This window comes from Hyaena hyaena, unplaced genomic scaffold (genome assembly GCF_003009895.1).
Source record: "Hyaena hyaena isolate Hyena2069 unplaced genomic scaffold, ASM300989v1 scaffold_770, whole genome shotgun sequence".
Lineage (NCBI taxonomy): Eukaryota > Metazoa > Chordata > Mammalia > Carnivora > Hyaenidae > Hyaena > Hyaena hyaena.
In genome coordinates this window covers 817,196-834,761 of record NW_024081405.1, presented here as the reverse complement: position 1 = coordinate 834,761, position 17,566 = coordinate 817,196, and the positions used below count along the sequence as shown (strand labels likewise).

The following is a 17,566-nucleotide window of genomic DNA, read 5'->3' as shown; positions in this document are numbered from 1 at the left end:
CTGACTGAGCCACAGGGCTCATATTTAAATGACCATCAGGAAACCAGGGGCAAGAAATAATGGTAAGAAACCATGGACAGGCATGACCATGGACAGACATGCGTGTTCTGTGCCTCCTGTCTCCTCAAAAATATTTCAGTCAGGTCCCTTGCTCTTGGTAACTAACCAACAACCATGATGTGTCCTCATTCCCTCCCAGGAGGGAACCAAAAATCAACATGTCGGAAGCACATTTCTTTCATCATTTAGATCAGTGGTTCTCAACAGGGAGCGATTTTTCCTCTTGGGACATTTCATCAAGTTTCGAGATGTTTTTCATTGTCACAACTAGGGAGAGAGGGTGCTATCGGCATCTAGTGGGTAGAGGCCAGGGATGCTGTTAAACATCCTACAACGCACAGGCCAGAAGCCCTCCACAACAAAGATTTATCCTGCACAAAATGTCAATTTTTTAGTGCTGACTGTGAGAGTTCTGATCTACACAAAAATGTACTCAAATCTCTTCTCTGCTGTGACTCTATAATTATGAGAAGAGGGGACATGATTTGTGATATTGAACCAAAGCTGACAGTGCATCTTGCAAATAATTCTAATCGAGAGCAGTTTAACCAAGCACTAATTTCCTTTTTTTATTTAGTGCTGATGCCACCTCATGGAAGATTGTGCCTGCGTGTTTCCTCCAGGCATTTTCCTCTCCACTGAGTAACCTCTTTCGATTGCAGGCAAGCCCTTCAGACTTTTAGAAGCGTTTTCCCTCAATATATTAAAAGACCTCAAGTACGTATTCTTTTGGAAGTTCAATATCACAAAAGTCACAAGGCCATTTACAAGGATTACTTGCAAAGGCCTTTTACGGTTACCATTAAATAAATTATATGTTCAGTGTACCAGAGCTTTGGAAAAGAGATAAAAGTAGGATCTCTGCCCTCAAATGCTTGCAATACCCTGCAAGGCCCAATAAAATAAGGCATGAAAGGGTACTTCACTGTGACAAGAAGAGTCAGGTTTCACTGGGGAAAAAGTTCACAAGGGAAACTATTTCAAAGAGAGGACCCAGCGACACCAAGGCTCTTCTGTCTGCTAAAGAACCGAACGAATGGAAGGCAGTGGGGGCTTGACATCAGTCACTTACACCTGAGGTTAGTGTGGAAAGAATCACTGGTGGGCAGGAGGGGGGGTTCCCAGGGAGTACCCTTCAAGCTGTTGGCTCACCTTGTAGTGAGGGTAGTTCAGCTCTGAGCCTTGGATTTCCTTTGTAGCCTCCCAAATGTAGATACCAGGGACAATTCTGGAAACACAAATGTATTTAGCTGCCTTGTCTGCTTCCTAATCGAGACCTTAGTTATATTCTGAAAATATGGCACCCAGGTAATGTATGCTGTGGTGCTTGCTGCCATGTGCAGAAGAGAGGCCACCTTATCAGGGCTGGGGAGCACCCTTGGTTGGTGTGTTAGTGTGCTGGGTCCACTGTAACAGGCATCATGGACTGGGTGGTTTAGACAACCGAAGCTTCTTGTCTCATGGTCCTGGAGGCTAGAAGTCTGCAACCAAGATGTCAACAGAATCAGTTCCTCCTTAGGGCAGTGAGGAAGAATCTAATCCATCCTTCCTCCCTCACTCCTCGTGGTTTGCTGACAATCTGACATTCTTTGGCTTACAGAAGCATCACCTTATCTCTGCCTTCATGTTCACATAGTTTTCTCCCTGTGTGTGTGCATCTGTGTCCAAATTGCCCCCTTTTGTAAGGACACCATTCCTAATGGATTAGGGCGCACTCTCTCTAGTACGGCCTCATCTTAACTAATTAGAACCACATTGACCCTATTTCCAAATATGGTCAAATTCTGAGGAACTAGGGATTCTGGCTTCAACATAAGAATGCCTGGGGGATATAATTCAACCTGTAACAGGAAGCTGTACAGAAGGGAAGACCTCTGAGCTCCCAGCATTCCAGCTTATTTTAAGGTCTGTTGAAGATGCCCCAATGTCTCCAAACCAGAGAGAGGATGTCTGAAGCTGTGGTCACAGCTCTCGATTCCATACTCCATGGTGGCCCCTACTGCTGTCTCAGTGGTAGCTATGACTCCTCAGAGCTAAGCTTGAGCCATTTGGGACACGTCTCTTACCACCGGCAAGTCACCTTATCAATTCAGTGTGTTCTTTAGTGTGTATCAGAAAGGAAGAGTGGACGTTGAACCGCCAGCCTTCTCTCTTATTCCTTTTAAAAAGAGGACAAATAAATCATCAATAATCTCTTTCTAGCATTGCAGGTTATTCAACAGTAGTTGAATGCCTGCTCCATCTGGGGAGGCTGGGGGGAGGGTGCGGCACTGTGTCCAGAGCTGTGGAGAGACAGAAGATGACAAGTGTCTGTCCTGATCAAGCATACTGTGGGTCTGACTGCTGAAAAGGAAAGCAACAACACATCAGCATATCTTTATATCCAAGTGATCTGAGGACCTATATAGGACTTCAGAATCCAGGACTACTGTGACAGCTCCAGTGGTGAGGACGGGTGGATACTTAGGGCTGCAGCAGAGTGAGTGTGACATCACTCTAGGGGTTGCAATGCACAGATGGCACCTGTGAAGCCTGTGCCATGCACAGCCATGCACTGTGGCTCTACGCTTACCATCTTCTCTTCACTTCTTTCTTTTTTTCAATATTTTATTTATTTCTGAGAGAGAAAGAGACAGCATGAATAGGGGAGGGTCAGAAAGAGAGGCAGACACAGAACCAGAAACAGGCTCCATGCTCTGAGCTAGTCATCAGCACAGAGCCCAACGCGGGGCTCGAACCCACGAACCATGAGATCATGACCTGAGCGGAAGTCGGACGCTTAACCGACTGAGCCACCCAGGCGCCCCTCTTCTCTTCACTTCTTAGCCTTGTGGTACCACCTTCTCCAAAGCCATCCCTGTAGACTGAGTGCTGTAGGCATTGCTGTAGACTGAGTGTTGCCCCCAAATTCATAGGCTGAAACCTAATCCCCAGTGTGATGGTATTTGAAGATGGGGCCTTTGGTAGGTGATTAGGTCATGAAGGTAGAGCCCTCATGAAGGAGATCAGTGCCCTTATGAAAAAGCTCCCAGACTGTTCCCTTGCCCCTCCCACCACGTGAGGACACAGGGAGAACTCGGCCATCTGTGTACTTGGATGGGGGCTCTCCCCAGACACCAGATCTGCTGGTGACTTGATCTTGGTCTCCTTAGCCTCTAGGCCTGTGAGAAATAAGTGTCTAGTTATGAGCACCCCAGTCCGTAGCATTTTGTAATGGCAGCCTGAATGAGCGAGGACAGCTGTTTTCCTGCCAGCGCTCATGTCACAGGCTTCCATGACCCTTCCTTGGTTCCTGTTGACAATAGCTATGGACTGGCACTCTACGCCAACTCCCACCTCGTGCCTGAGTGTCACAACCAGTTATTAGTAACGCCACTCCTCATTTATCACCCATAATGAACTGCCAATGTTTAGAAATAATCATTTCATAGATTAGTATGGTTATTCCTTAGTGCCGCTCCTCCCTCATTAATATTCTAATGCGTGTGATCACCTAGTCCCATAACCCTTCGAGGAAGAAGGGAAGAGGGCATACTTCACACTGCTTCTGAAGGCAGGGGGTTGATCCTGTCACTCTCCTGTTTAAGAATCTCCAAGACTGGGGTGCCTGGGTGGCTTAGTTGGTTAAGCGTCCGACTTTCGTTTAGGTCATGATCTCGCGGTTCGTGGGTTCGGGCCCCACATCGGGCTCTGTGCTGACTGCCAGCTCAGAGCCTGGAGCCTGTTTCAGTCTGTGACTCCCTCTCTCTCTGACCCTCCCCTGCTCACGCTGTCTCTCTCTCTCTCTCCTAGAAATAAATAAAACATTAAAAAAAAAAAAAAGAATCTCCAAGACCTTCCCTTGAATGAATGTTCCATGTCTCAGCACAGATGACCCCAGAATTCCCTTCATCTCTTCCCTACCTGCGTTCCCAGCCACGTCGTTACTTCTCGCCCTTCACGTCCTGCATTCTAGCCAAACTGGACTACTGGTTTCATTTAAACATTTTATTTTACTTCCCATATGCTGTGTCTTCATTTTTACTGTTTTGCTTGATATTCTTTCCCCAGTGTTCTATGCTAAATCCTACCAAATTCCCCCAATAGGAATCTATCCTCCCCTTCCCCCCCCCCCGATTCTGTGCTTTCATGACATTGTTAGTATAAATGATTTAGCACAATTATCACATAATTCATTACAACTTCATTTATTTTGCATCTTGTCTCGGCTATTCGATACTACGATCTGTAAGGGAGACACATGCCTGTTCCCTCTAAGCACTGAGCACGGAGACTTACACGTGGCAGGTGTTTGGTCAAGATTCAGTCTCCACGAGACACCCAAGCCGCCAATTATTTCAGCATCGCCTGGTCACTGACTCAAATGGCCTTTTCTTTTTTTCTTTTCTTCATTTCCTCTCTGCCCAAGTCTTTTCCATATTAAGTCATTTCCAAGTGTGTATTTTTCCCTTCATCTTTCTCCTTTTGGGGGATGTGGAAGGATGGGGTCAGAGATCCCACCACCTCTTCTTAGTCCTTTCCTGAGACTTGATCATGTTAGGATATTGTCTCTGTTAGAATGCATTGAGCACAACATTTCCACCTCTGATCTTTCTGATACGTCAAGTTAGGCTCTACATAAGAACTGAGGCCCTCTCATGCTATGAGTCTGTTTTTTTCATGAAATTTCCGTATTAACAACACATTGTCATTGGTGATGTTGGGTTTTTGGGTTTTTTTTTTTTTTTTTTTTTTTTTTTTGGTGTGATATTTTACCCTACTGCCTCAGGCTGGTGGTTGCTAGAAAGGCTACCACAATACCCAGCTTCCATCACTTCCCCAAACTACAGGATTTGTGCTGGCCCTTGCTTTCAATGCCACAAATAGCATTACACGCGAGATTCTGTGCAGCTGCAGAAAGTTCACACTGTCAATGGGGACTGGATAGTTTTTCTCCACACTGGCTTCTGTCCAGACTCTGAAATCAGGCCCCGCCCATGATTTAGTTAGCATAATAATATGGGTGACTAATTCATTATTCTGGGGAATTTGAGGCTTTGAAGCATCCTAAAATAATTAAAGAAACCTAAGGTGAGAGCAGTACTGAAAAGAAAGGTTTCAGTCGTGTTAGCCACTAATTTTGTTACTTACGGCGCATATGAACTTGGGTAAATTACTATGTCACTGAGCAAGTTGCTTCATCTATTTGGATGTCAATTACTGTACTCATTCACGGAGCTTTTCTGAGAATCAAAAGAGAATACGTATAAAGCATGCTGGGAGCATGCTTGCCACATGGTAAGGGCTCGATGAGAAGTAGCTGTTAGGATTATGAAAACTCAGGCAAGTTGCTTTTCTCCATGATGACTCTATTCTTTCCTCCTCAAAACAGAGATCATCATTGCCTTTTAGTGTCATCTGATGAGTGTTTTATAACTTAATACCCATTAAGTGCACTGAGAGTCTCAGATGAAAGCCTCTCTATGAAGGGAGAAATTTATACTATTCTTCAGAGAAGCAGTTAGCTATGATTTAATGCGAAATATTTGTTCTCCTAATACTTTATTAATAAAACTGATGCCAAATATGTAAGCTTTCTAAATGTTTCAATTCATTACTTTAAGTGCCTCTTTATCAAATGGAAACATCTGTGTTGAAACAACTCTGATTCGGTGCTTGTCACAGTGACAGTGGAATTCTTCAGGGCTGCAGTAAATTTCTTTGCATGTTTGCATATATTTGAGATGCTCACCAATTAATTAGAGGGGGGAAAGTTCCTTTAGTAAAAATAAAATAGCAGATAGGAAGAGGAATCCTTATTCATCAGGTTCCAAGGGACGGTCAGACATTTTTGTTCTTTTTATTTCTTTTTTAATTTAATCAGCAAATCACTGACTCTTAATTTGAACTCCAATTCCCAAACGGAGAGCCGGCGTAAAGCCAGATATTGCTCTGGTTGCCAAGGTTCTTTGGAGAAACGCCAGGGGTCATGAGTAGGCTTTGTAAATACGGATGTCACCTGCTCTGCTACCCGGCCCCAGATGCAAAGAAGACAGAAAAACAAACCCTAAAAGAGTGTCTGGCACATAGTAAACACTCAATATGCATTTCAAATAAGTAAATAAGCTCATTTCCACACTTCTGGGCTTATGCTCACTAGCGACCCAGCATCCCCATAGCTGGGGAGAGTGATCTCCCTGACATATGAGAAAACAGTACATTCGTAGCTTTAGAGGTTCATCAAGGCGTTGTTCTTGTATATTTCTCATGTCCACTGTCAAGGTCTAGAGTTTCCTGGATCTATTTTATTACAGTATTTTGTCAGCCCAACCTAGGAAGGACAGACATATGATCCAACATTACTGACTTTTTGGCTCTACTCCCGCCTTTTAGGGACCTTTTAACATGATCTTGGCGATGCCATGATTTCAAGCCAGCAAATATCTGTAGCAATAATAAGTCAGTGAGAACAATCCCAATACTATTGATAATAGGGGTCAGCTTCCTAAAGCTGAATGAGGACATCAGGCTAGGAATTACTGTGTGAAGGAAAATGAGAGTTATGGGTCCAGGGGAGAAAGTACTTCATATGCAAGATAACAAGGGCCCTAACGCCTAGAGCAGTGGGTCTCAAACTTCGGTGAGCATCAGAATGCCCAGGAAGTCTTGTTAAAACAATTCGCTTGGTCCCATTCCCAAAGTTTCTGACTTAGTATATGTCTGGATTGAAGTCTATTAATCTGCATTTTAACAAATTCCCAGGTAATACTGGCCACACTTTGAGAACCACTCCCCTGAGGTTTAGATGAAGGGTAACAAACGCAGGGGGTGTTCAACAGCCAGACAGGAACATAAAGAACCGGATATAACATCAGGGGGTAGTGAGACGTGTGGTGAGCTGCCAATTCATGATTTAACAGCCACCCAAACCAAACGGATTCTTTTGATCACAGTGCAGGAAGGCTGGGGCCCTGGCTCAGGTGTTTTGCTTGTCGCTGTTCACTGAAAGCCCTCGAAAGGCATACTTTATTTATTTATTTTTTTTAATGTTTTTTATTTATTTCTAGGAGAGAGAGAGAGAGAGAGAGACAGCGTGAGCAGGGTAGGGTCAGAGAGAGAGGGAGTCACAGACTGAAACAGGCTCCAGGCTCTGAGCTGGCAGTCAGCACAGAGCCCGACGCGGGGCTCGAACCCACGAACCGCGAGATCATGACCTAAGTGAAAGTCGGACGCTTAACTGACTAAGCCACCCAGGCGCCCCTCGAAAGGCATACTTTAAACAAGCTTAGAAATTCATACCATAATCAGAGTTCTATAATTTGGATGGAGCCTCTTTTTTCCCTAGTCCTTTTTCAGAGAAGTTCTAAATCATTAATAATTACGGCACTGTACTAATGCCTGTTGGAAATGAACTGACTTTGCCACCTGGGAAATGTGATCAGAGCATCTCCTAAGAGTCAGCAAGGTATACTGCATATTTGGCATCTTCCCCTGCCCAGACTCTGTCTCTCCTTTCCCACCCTGCTCTGCTCCCAGAGGCTGACCACTGGGGACCTGGGGGACTTGGTTCCCTCGCCTTCCAGTGTCTGGCTGGGATGTCCAACAGGAAGCACTCACAGGACACTGGAGGCAGGAGGAAAGAGAGGCTGCCCCTCTGGGCTGGGGTGGCCAGTGCTGGCTCCTCTAAGACCATAACTCTCATTAGGTGGCCCTCTCCTAGAGTGACAGCTACTTCTTCTGGGAAGCCTGACCTTTCCTGAGTCGCTTCATGTCTAAGGTTTCCCTGAGCCCTGACCAAACATTTGCAACCAGCCCCTTTATTGCACTCCATTCACTCACCTCTTTTGAATGTCACATGTTGTTCTCTACCAGATTCACAGTTTAACACACAGTTGTATTCCATGATGTGGAATAGTCCTCATTACTATCGAAGTTACAGAGACAGTTTAGCAGCACCGATGCAAACAGCGGAACCATGATCATTTGTCCTTTGCAAAACTAAGCACTAAATGGTGACCTGTTATGGAATTAACATTTTTTTTTCAGGGGCCCGTCAGCATTCTACTTCTGGAGCCCAGGTTCAGGCCATTCAGGGGAAGACCAGATAAACACAAAATCAGCCTTACAGGGAGGGACCCTGCTTCAGAATTTTTATGGTTATCGTGGGCCGTTAGGCTCAGCAGCCTCTGAAAGCAGTGGTAGGAGCCACTGTTGGTTACCACGCAGAGACCACAGAGCCAGACTGCAGATGCACACATCTGACATCGCAACACGACTGTTCACAGTTCTCCAGTCTGTGACACATTTGGGACAAGCATCAACCCTTTTGTTCTGCAGGGTTCTGGGCACAGGAAATGCCACAGGTGACTAAAAACAGAACTTGACGATCTCCACAAATTGGCCAGCTGGTGGGATCAGGCTGCTGGGTCCTTGTTATGAGTGACAGGTCAGTATCCCTTCCTGTTTCATGACATGAAACTACAAAGCATCCTGGGCCATGAGACAAAGCCGTGAGATCACAAACTGGCGGCTCGGAGGCACAGCGCGATCCACAAGCTTGTTTCAATCAGCCCAAATAGTGTTCTTATTTTGTTCATTGTTCAGTGTGGCCCAACACCTAGAGAGACACTACTAATCAAGTATCTGCTGACAGCAAGGCAGCCACTCGAGACAGATGTACAGAGAATACACATTTAGGTCAGCCTGAGGTTCAGCAAGCAAATTGCTTGTGGTTGTATAATTGCTAAGGAACGAGTGTTCAAAGGCATTATCTTCTCTTTGGTCACTGGAATGGTGGGAGACATCCAGTGACCAGGTAGCATGGGGGTGGGAAGCCGGACAGCCCAGCTCTGAGCCATGGTAACACTAAACCCATAATGAAACCATACTTCTTCCCATGTGTGGCAATAAATGCATCAGCGACTAGGAAGATTCTTCTATGAGAACCAGGCTTTCTGACCTCTAGGCCTGTCCCATTCACTAGACACTAAGCCACAGTGACAGATAAGGCTTCAGGTTTGAAAACAGAGCCTACCCAGTAGTGAGGGTAAGAAGTGACATTGGCTTCCTTGGACTTGCCAAGAAGGTAAAGGTGGGCAGGCAGAGACCGTGTGTGCTCCTTTACTCCACGGATTGATTTAATGACATGTTTCCTCTTCAGCATGGGGCCAAACCATTCTAGGGACTTCTTTCATCTTCTCCATCTCTCCCCTTTGTCATCCTTTCACACAAACACACACACACACACACACACACACACACACACACACACACACACACAAACCACTTTACAGATAGAGAACAAACACAGTTTAAAGAGAAAAAGATACTTGCCAGAGTGGAAAACATTCCATTCCTCAACTCAGGCTTTCCAGACAGCCCAGCCAGACTCTTCCCTTCCCTCAAGTCTGGTTAAAATGCACCACAAGTTCAAATTTTAAAAAATAATAACAATAGCTAATATTTAATGCACTAGTCATGTAATTATAGGCTACGTAAGAGTATATCACTTTATTTAGATGACTTCTTCTTCTTCTTCTTCTTCTTCTTCATTTACTTCTTCTTCTCTTTCTCCTTCTCCTCCTTTCTGCTTCTTCTTACTTTCAAGTCTTTATTTAAATTCCAGTTAGTTAACATACAGTGTAATACTAGTTTCAGAAGTAGAATCTAGTGATTCATCACTTACATATAATAGCCCGTGCTCATCCCAGCAAATGCCCTCCTTAATGTCCATCATGCACTTAACCCCTCCCCCCTTCCCTTCAGCATCTCTAGGTTTGTTCTCTATGGTTAAGGATCTGTTTTGTCTCACTTTCTTCCTTGCTATGTTCATCTGTTTTGTTTCTTAAATTCCACATATAAGTAATGTCATTTGGTATTTGTCTTTCTCTGACTGACTTATTTTGCTTGGCATAATACTCTCTAGCTCCATTCATATCCATGCCAATGACAAGATTTCATCCTTTTTGATGGCTGGGTAATATTCCACTGTATATCTATACCACATCTTCTCTATCCATTCATCAGCTGATGGACATTTGAGCTGTTTCCATAATATGGCTATTGCTGTTAATTCCGCTAATAAACATTGGGGTGCATGTGCCCCTAGGAATCAGTATTTTTTATCCTTTTGGTAAATGGCCAGTAGTGCATTTGCTGGATTGTAGAGTAGTTCTATTTTCAACCTGCTGAGGAGCCTCTATATTGTTTTCCAGAGTGGAGGCACCAGTTTGCATTCCCACCAAGAGTGTAAGAGGGTTCTTCCTTCTCTGCATCCTCGCCAATGTCTGTTGTTTCCCAAGTTATTAATTTTAGCCATTTTGACATGTGTGAGGTGACATCCCATTGTCGTTTTGATTTGTATTTCCCTGATGATGAGTGATGTTGAGTATCTTTTCAGGTGTCTACTGGACCTCTTCTTTTAATTCTCTTGACAAACCTATGAGGCAAACAGCATTCTATCTCAATTCTAAGGTTGAGGAAACTAAAACTCAGGAATGTTAAATAACTTATTCAAGGTCATCCCAACAGTAAGTGGCAGAGCCAGGATTCTAAATTGATTTCTTTGATCCCAGGATCTGAGTAAATATATTACATTGAATGTACTAAGCTGGTTGCCTCAGAGATTATCATGGAAAAGTCCTTTCTTTGTTGCATAAACAGAGAGGGAAGCACAAAGAGGTTAACAACGTCACAGTGTCTACATGACTAAGTGTGAAGAGAGACCCAGAACTTGAACTGGGGCATTCCCAGGGTTCTAAATAACTAAATTCTGCCCCATTTTTTTTTCCCTCATTCAGCACACTATCATGCAAGCTTCACTCAAGGCAAGATTATCAATCAATGACCTTTGGGTTACCCTGGCCTGAGAGAAGGCTTCAGACTGCTTCCAGCAAAGAGGCCAGGAGTGGGGGGCTCGTTCTCACAACCACGGAGAAAGGAATTCCGCCTGCAACCAGAATGAGCTGGGAACGCCCCTTGGTTGCAGCATTGGTAGGCACAGAGCAGAGGATCCAGTTAAACCATGCCCACACCCCTGACCCACAAAAACTGTGAGATGCTAGATGTATGTTATTTTTAGCCATTAAGTTTGTAGGAATTTGTTACATGGCAGTAAAAATAAAACAAATCCTGACACACAATAAAATAGTGTTGATGGCCCAAAAAACATATGCATGTCTAGTTTTTTTCTTTCCAAGTGACAGCAGTCACTCAGAGAAACCAGAAGCAGGCAAGAAAGCTAACAAAGCAGTTTCTAAGTGCTTCCTCTGGGGAACCTACCGTGTGTGTGGCACTCAGCTTAGTGGAGGAGGGGCTTGCTAGAGGATCCAAAGATGCCCACAACACTGCTCCCAGGGAGACAGAGACTCCAAACACAGAACTGTGATACAGAAAGTTCTAGAAGAGCAGGATGCTTACAGAGCTCTGGGCCTAGAACCTGAGCTACCAGAGGAAGGCAGGAGGAAGCTTGGGCAAGAACCTCAGGCAGGGGTCCTTCTGATTTAGGCCTTCTAGGGAGAGGGTTGAGAGCACCTTACAAAGCATTTTATTGTTACATTAGTGAAGTAAACAGCCTAGTTCTGCTTTTCCTTGGTAAAGACCAAGCAGATCTAGGAATACTCTATGAAGCCCTTTCTGACTTATATTAATTCATATTTAACATATCCTTTTTAAAAATTTTTAAATGTTTATTTATTTTTGAGAGAGAGAGGCAGAGTACAAACAGTAGAGGGGCAGAGAGAGAGAGAGAGAGAGATCCAGAATCTGAGGCAGACTCCAGGCTCCGAGCTGTCAGCATGGAACTCGATGCAGGGCTCAAATTCATGAACCGTGAGATCATGACCTAGCCAAAGTCAGACGCTTAACTGACTGAACCACCCAGAAGCCCCTCATATTTAATATATACTAATCCCAGAAAGATTGCAAAACTACAGAAGGTACAGTGGCCACTGGCTACTGTTGGTAACCCAGCCATTCCTTTTATTGGCTCTGCGCTCCCGTCCAGCAGCACCTGTGACTTCTGAGGTTCGCCCTTGAGCACTGGAATTACCTCACCTGGATAGACAGCCGGAAGTGCCCAGGAGGTCACTTCCTGACTCTTCCATCCCAGTGCTCTCAGCTGGCAGCCAATGATAGGATGCAACAGCATGGTACAAAAGCCCAGCTTCCTTCCCATGCTGAAGGACAGACCCTGGAAGAGTTAATGCTCCAGAACTCCCAAGAGGATCAGACATCACTTAAAATCACTTCCTTTCTTGGTTTCTTCTCCATTCACTAGCTTGCTTCCTTTGCCATGAATGCCCCTCCTGGGAGCCTTTCCTTAATAAATCTCTCACGCTCCAATCCTTAGCTCAAGACCTGCCTTGAAGAGAACCCAAATTAAGAGAAAAGAGAAACAGAAACATCCCATGGCCCTAGACATGTGGCATTTGGTATCATTTTGGAGCTCAGTGATCTACTCTGCCCAGAGAATGTATCTAGAACACCCTCTGAAGTGGGCTGAGTCACAGCATCATGCCCATCTGCCTAGGTCACATACTTCTTCCTAAGTGCTCCATTATCGGGTGCCCACTCCTAAAGGCCATCACTTCTTACCACCAACTTGCAGCTGCTGACAAGCTCTGTCAAGTCACGATGGACAAAGATCCTGCAAACAATCCACTGGGCCTAAACAGGGGACTCTGTGGCCCAGTCTGGTGCCCACAGCTAAAAGTGAAAGATCCTATTATGCTAAGTGAAATAAATCAGAGAAATAAAAATACCGTATGATTCCACTCATATGTGGAATTTAAGAAACAAAACAGATGAACATAGGGGAAGGGAAGGAAAACTAAAACAAGATAAAAACAGAGAGGGTGGCAAACCATAAGAGACTCTTAAATACAGAGAACAAATTCTGCCTGACTTATTTCGCTCAGCATAACACCCTCAAGGTCCATCCATGTTGCTACACATGGCCAGATTTCATTGTTTCTCATTGCCATGTAGTATTCCATGGTATAGATAAACCACATCTTCTTGATCCATTCATCTGTTGATGGACACTTAGGCTCTTTCCATGTTTTAGCTATTGTGGAGAGTGCTGCTATGAACATTGGGGTACATGTGCTCCTATGCATCAGCATTTCTGTATCCCTTGGGTAAATTCCTAGCACTGCTATTGCTGGGTCCTAGGGGAGTTCTATTGTTAGTTTCTTGAGGAACCTCCACACTGTTTTCCAGAGGGGTTGTATCAGTTTACATTCCCACCAACAGTGTAGGAGGGTGCCCGTTTCTCCACATCCTCGCCAGCATCTAGAGTTCTCTGATTTGCTCATTTTAGCCACTCTGACTGGCGTGAGGTGGTATCTCAGTGTGGTTTTGATTTGTATTTCCCTGATGAGGAGCGATGCTGAGCATCGTTTCATGTGTCTGTTGGCCATCTGGATGTCCTCTTTGGAGAAGTGTCTGTTCATATCTTCTGCCCATTTCTTCACTGGGTTTGTTTTTCGGGCGTGTAGTTTGGTGAGTTCCTTATAGATTCTGGATATTAACCCTTTATCTGATATGTCATTTGCAACTATCTTTTCCCATTCCGTTGGTTGTCTATTAGTTTTCTGGGTTGTTTCCTTGGCTGTGCAGAAGTTTTTAATCTTGATGAGGTCCCAATCGTTTATTTTTGCTCTTGATTCCCTTGCTTTTGGGGATGTGTCAAGTAAGAAGTTGCTGCGGTGGAGGTCAAGGAGGTTGTTTCCTGCTTTCTCCGCTAGGGTGTTGATAGTTTCCTGTCTCACATTCAGGTCCTTTATCCATTTTGAGTTTATTTTTGTGCATGGTTGAGAAAATGATCTAGTTTCATTCTTCTGCATGTTGCTGTCCAGTTCTCCCAACACCATCTGTTAAAAAGGCTATCTTTTTTCCATTGGATATTCTTTCCTGCTTGATTGGCAAATAACTTTTAAATGATTATACCCTATGTTGGTATGGACATGAGGCTGATTAACTGGCCAGACTGACTCTCAACTCGTCCTCTTAATGAGTTGAATGATCCTGGGCAGGGTACCTAATCTTTCCATGTCTCAGTGTCCTCATCTATGAGAAAAATATTATCTATTAAATTAATATACTACATTTCAAAAGTGTATCTGGGCACAGAAAATATGGCAATAGTTCAAGTAACAAAACCAACCTTAAGCAAAATAAAACTCAATATGTAAATTTTTGGGAAGGTCCGAGCACAGAACTCAAAGGATCCAAATCATGAACTCAATCATTGTGGGATGGACTCTGTTCTGTGATGAAAAAGAAATACCTCAAATATGGTTCAGATAAAAATATAGCTAACTAACTCATTTTTTGAGGAGTTTAAATGTAAAGCTGCTGTATTATTATTTTTCCCAGAGTAAAACATATACTTGAGCTTGCAGAAAATAACGCACATCTTAAAGAAACCTTCACAAAGTTAAGTTTGAATTTTTTCCTTTCACAAACAAGATAATACAAAAATCATCAAAATTATTTCCATGGAAGACTTACACCATTGCGGCAAGTTAAAAAAAAATGCAATAACATAGAAGGAAAAGACACTTTTACAAGATGGGTTTATTATTTTTTTAATTTATTATTATATTTTAATTTTAGAGAGAGAGAGAGAGAGAATTAGAGCATGAGCAAGTGGGGAGAGGGTCAGAGGGAGACAGAGACAGAGAGAGAGAGAGAGAGAGAGAGAAACAGAATCTTAAGTAGGCTCCATGCTCAGTGCAGAGCCTGACACTGGGCTGAATTCCATGACCCTGGAATCATGACCTGACCTGAAATCAAGAGTTGGACGTTTAACTGACTGAGTCACCCAGGTGCCCTTAAAAGCTGGATTTTTTAAATGTTAGCAACATCTCAGACCTGGGTCAACTATGGGACTATTTCCAGGGTCTCCTTCACCCCTGCCATCATGGAGATTCTGGGCATCATCAGTGCCTGGGTCTGGGAGGCTACTTCTGCCTAGTTTTTTCAGGGCTGGATACAGCCCTGCCTGGGAAACCCAAGCATCCTCTCCCAGTTAGAATCACAGACATCTCTCTTCCCTGACAAATATCTAAGTTGTATTTGACCACATTTTCCCTTTTTTCTACATCTTAGTGACTTAATTTTCTGTCACTTTATTTTTAAAACTAGTCCACTCCAGGTTAAAAATGTCAGTCTAATACCTTCAGCCGCCCCCCCCCCCCCCCAATCACAGACTGGACTAGACAGGCCTTCATGCAGTGGCTAGAGGAGCCATGCCTGCCCCTGAGATTCCTCCTCTCCCACCAGCATCTGATGGTACCCAAGTAAACAGGAACAGAGACCACAGCCAATTCCCATCATCAACCAGTCTCCTCTATGTGAGATTCTTATCTCATCTGTTCACCTCTTAGCCAACCTCAGAGGAGCTGAGTTTGGATGGGGGTGATTTTTTTGTGGGGAGGATGTTCATTTTCCATCTAGGTTGCTCCCTCAGAGAGGCACCTAGGTCTCCCTATAACTCCTTGTCTTCATTTTTTCCTGTACTCTTGTAGGAGCCAAAGAAATCAGAGTATCTCTCTTCTATGGCTTCCAGAGCCTTGGACAGCAGCAGGGTTGGAAGACGGTTGGCAACATCTCCTTTCTATACTGCATACCTCTGTGTGCACAGGCTGTTCCGTGGGCCTCTCTAGACCAGGCATGGGCCCTGTGCTCATCCTCACACCCCAGCCCGGCTGGTCTTCCAGGGGCTCCTGGATAACTCTTCCCAGCCTCCTTCCTGTGGAGACACTAAGATGGGTCTGCAGATGGAGTACAAAACCACATGGAAGAGACCCCTGTCCTCTCTCCCCTTTCCCCACCTCCCCGCCAAAAATCTCTTGTTTCCTGTGTTGTTGATTTTAGCCATTCTAATAGGTGTAAGGTGATATCTCATGGTAGTTTTGATTTGTATTTCACTGATGAAGAGTGATGTTGACCTTTTTTTTTTTTTTTTTAATGTCTATTGGCTATCTGGATGTCTTCTTTGGAAAAACGTCTGTTCATGTCTTCTACCCATTTTTTAATTGGACTATTCGGTTTTTGGGTGTTGAGTTTTATAAGTTCTTTATGGGATACTAACCACTTATCAGATATGTCATTTGTAAATATCTTCTCCCATTCCATTGTTTGTCATTTAGTTTTGTTGGTAGTTTCCTTCCCTGTGCAGAAGCTTTTTATTTAGATGAAGTCCCAATAGTTTATCTTTGCTTTAGTTTGCTTTGCCTCAGAAGACATAATCTAGTAAAAAGCTGCTATGTCCAATGTCAAAGAGGTTACTGCTTGTGTTCTCTTTTAGAATTCTAAAGGTTTCATCTCTCACATTTAAGTCTTTAATCCATTTTGAGCATTTCCTCTATAGCCAGGAACAAGACAGGGATATCTACTCTCACCACTGTTATTTAACATAGTGCTAGAGGTCTTAGCCACAGCAATCAGACAACAAAAAGAAATAAGAGCAAGAAAGAAGTAAAAGTTTCACTATTCACAGACAAGATGATACTCTATATAGAAAACCTGAAAGACTCTAGAAAAAAACCTGCTAGAACTGATACACAAATTTAGTAATATAAAAGCAATGTACAGAAATCTGTTGCCTTTCTATAAACCAATAGTGAAGCAGCAGAAAGATAAATGAAGGAAATCAATCCCATTTACAATTCCACCAAAAATGATAAGATACCTAGGAATAAACCCAACCAAAGACCTGTACTCTGAAAACTACAGAACACTGATGAAAGAAATTGAAGAGGACACAAAGAAATGGAAAAGCATTCAAAGCTCATGGATTAGAAGAACAAACATTGTTAAAATGCCTACACTACCCAAAGCAGTCTACACATTTAAATGCAATCCCTATCAAAATACCAATAGCAGTTTTCAGAGAGCTAGAACAAACAACCCTAAAATTTATATAGAACCACAAAAATCAGTATACATTATCTGAACAGCCAAAGCAACTTTGAAAAAGAAAAGCAGAGCTGGAGGCATCACAAATCCAGACTTCAAGTTATATTACAAAGCTGTAGTGATTAAAATAGTATGGTACTGGTCCCCAAATAAACACATAAATCAATAGAACAGAACAGAAAACCCAGAAATGAACCCACAACTATATGGTCAATTAATCTTCAACAAAGCAGGAAAGAATATCCAATGGGAAAATGACAGCCTCTTCAACAAATGGTGCTGGAAAAACTGGACAGCAACATACAAAGAAATGAAACTGGACCACTTTCTTACACCACACATATCCATGTATATTTCTTCCAGAAATATGGATAAAAAAGTATAGATGAATCAGTACGCATTATCTGAGAGGAAGCAGATTTTCAAAATGCTATAAAAGAGATGGGTTAGTTAAATCTTTATTGCAAGATTATTATTATTATTAACTCTGGGCAAGCAATATTATTATTAACTCTGAGCAAAGATAAAGACATTGGACAGAACTTTGGGCCTCCAGGAAGTCTCTGGTGGTATCCGTTGCTGGATTTGCCCTACCCAACTG

General features: G+C 43.4%; 1 protein-coding gene across 1 annotated transcript in view; it reads right to left on the bottom strand.

The window, feature by feature from the left end:
- SLC35F4 (solute carrier family 35 member F4) overlaps positions 1-17,566 on the bottom strand; it is a 233,011-nt gene that overhangs the window by 73,286 nt on the left and 142,159 nt on the right. The window lies entirely within an intron of this gene.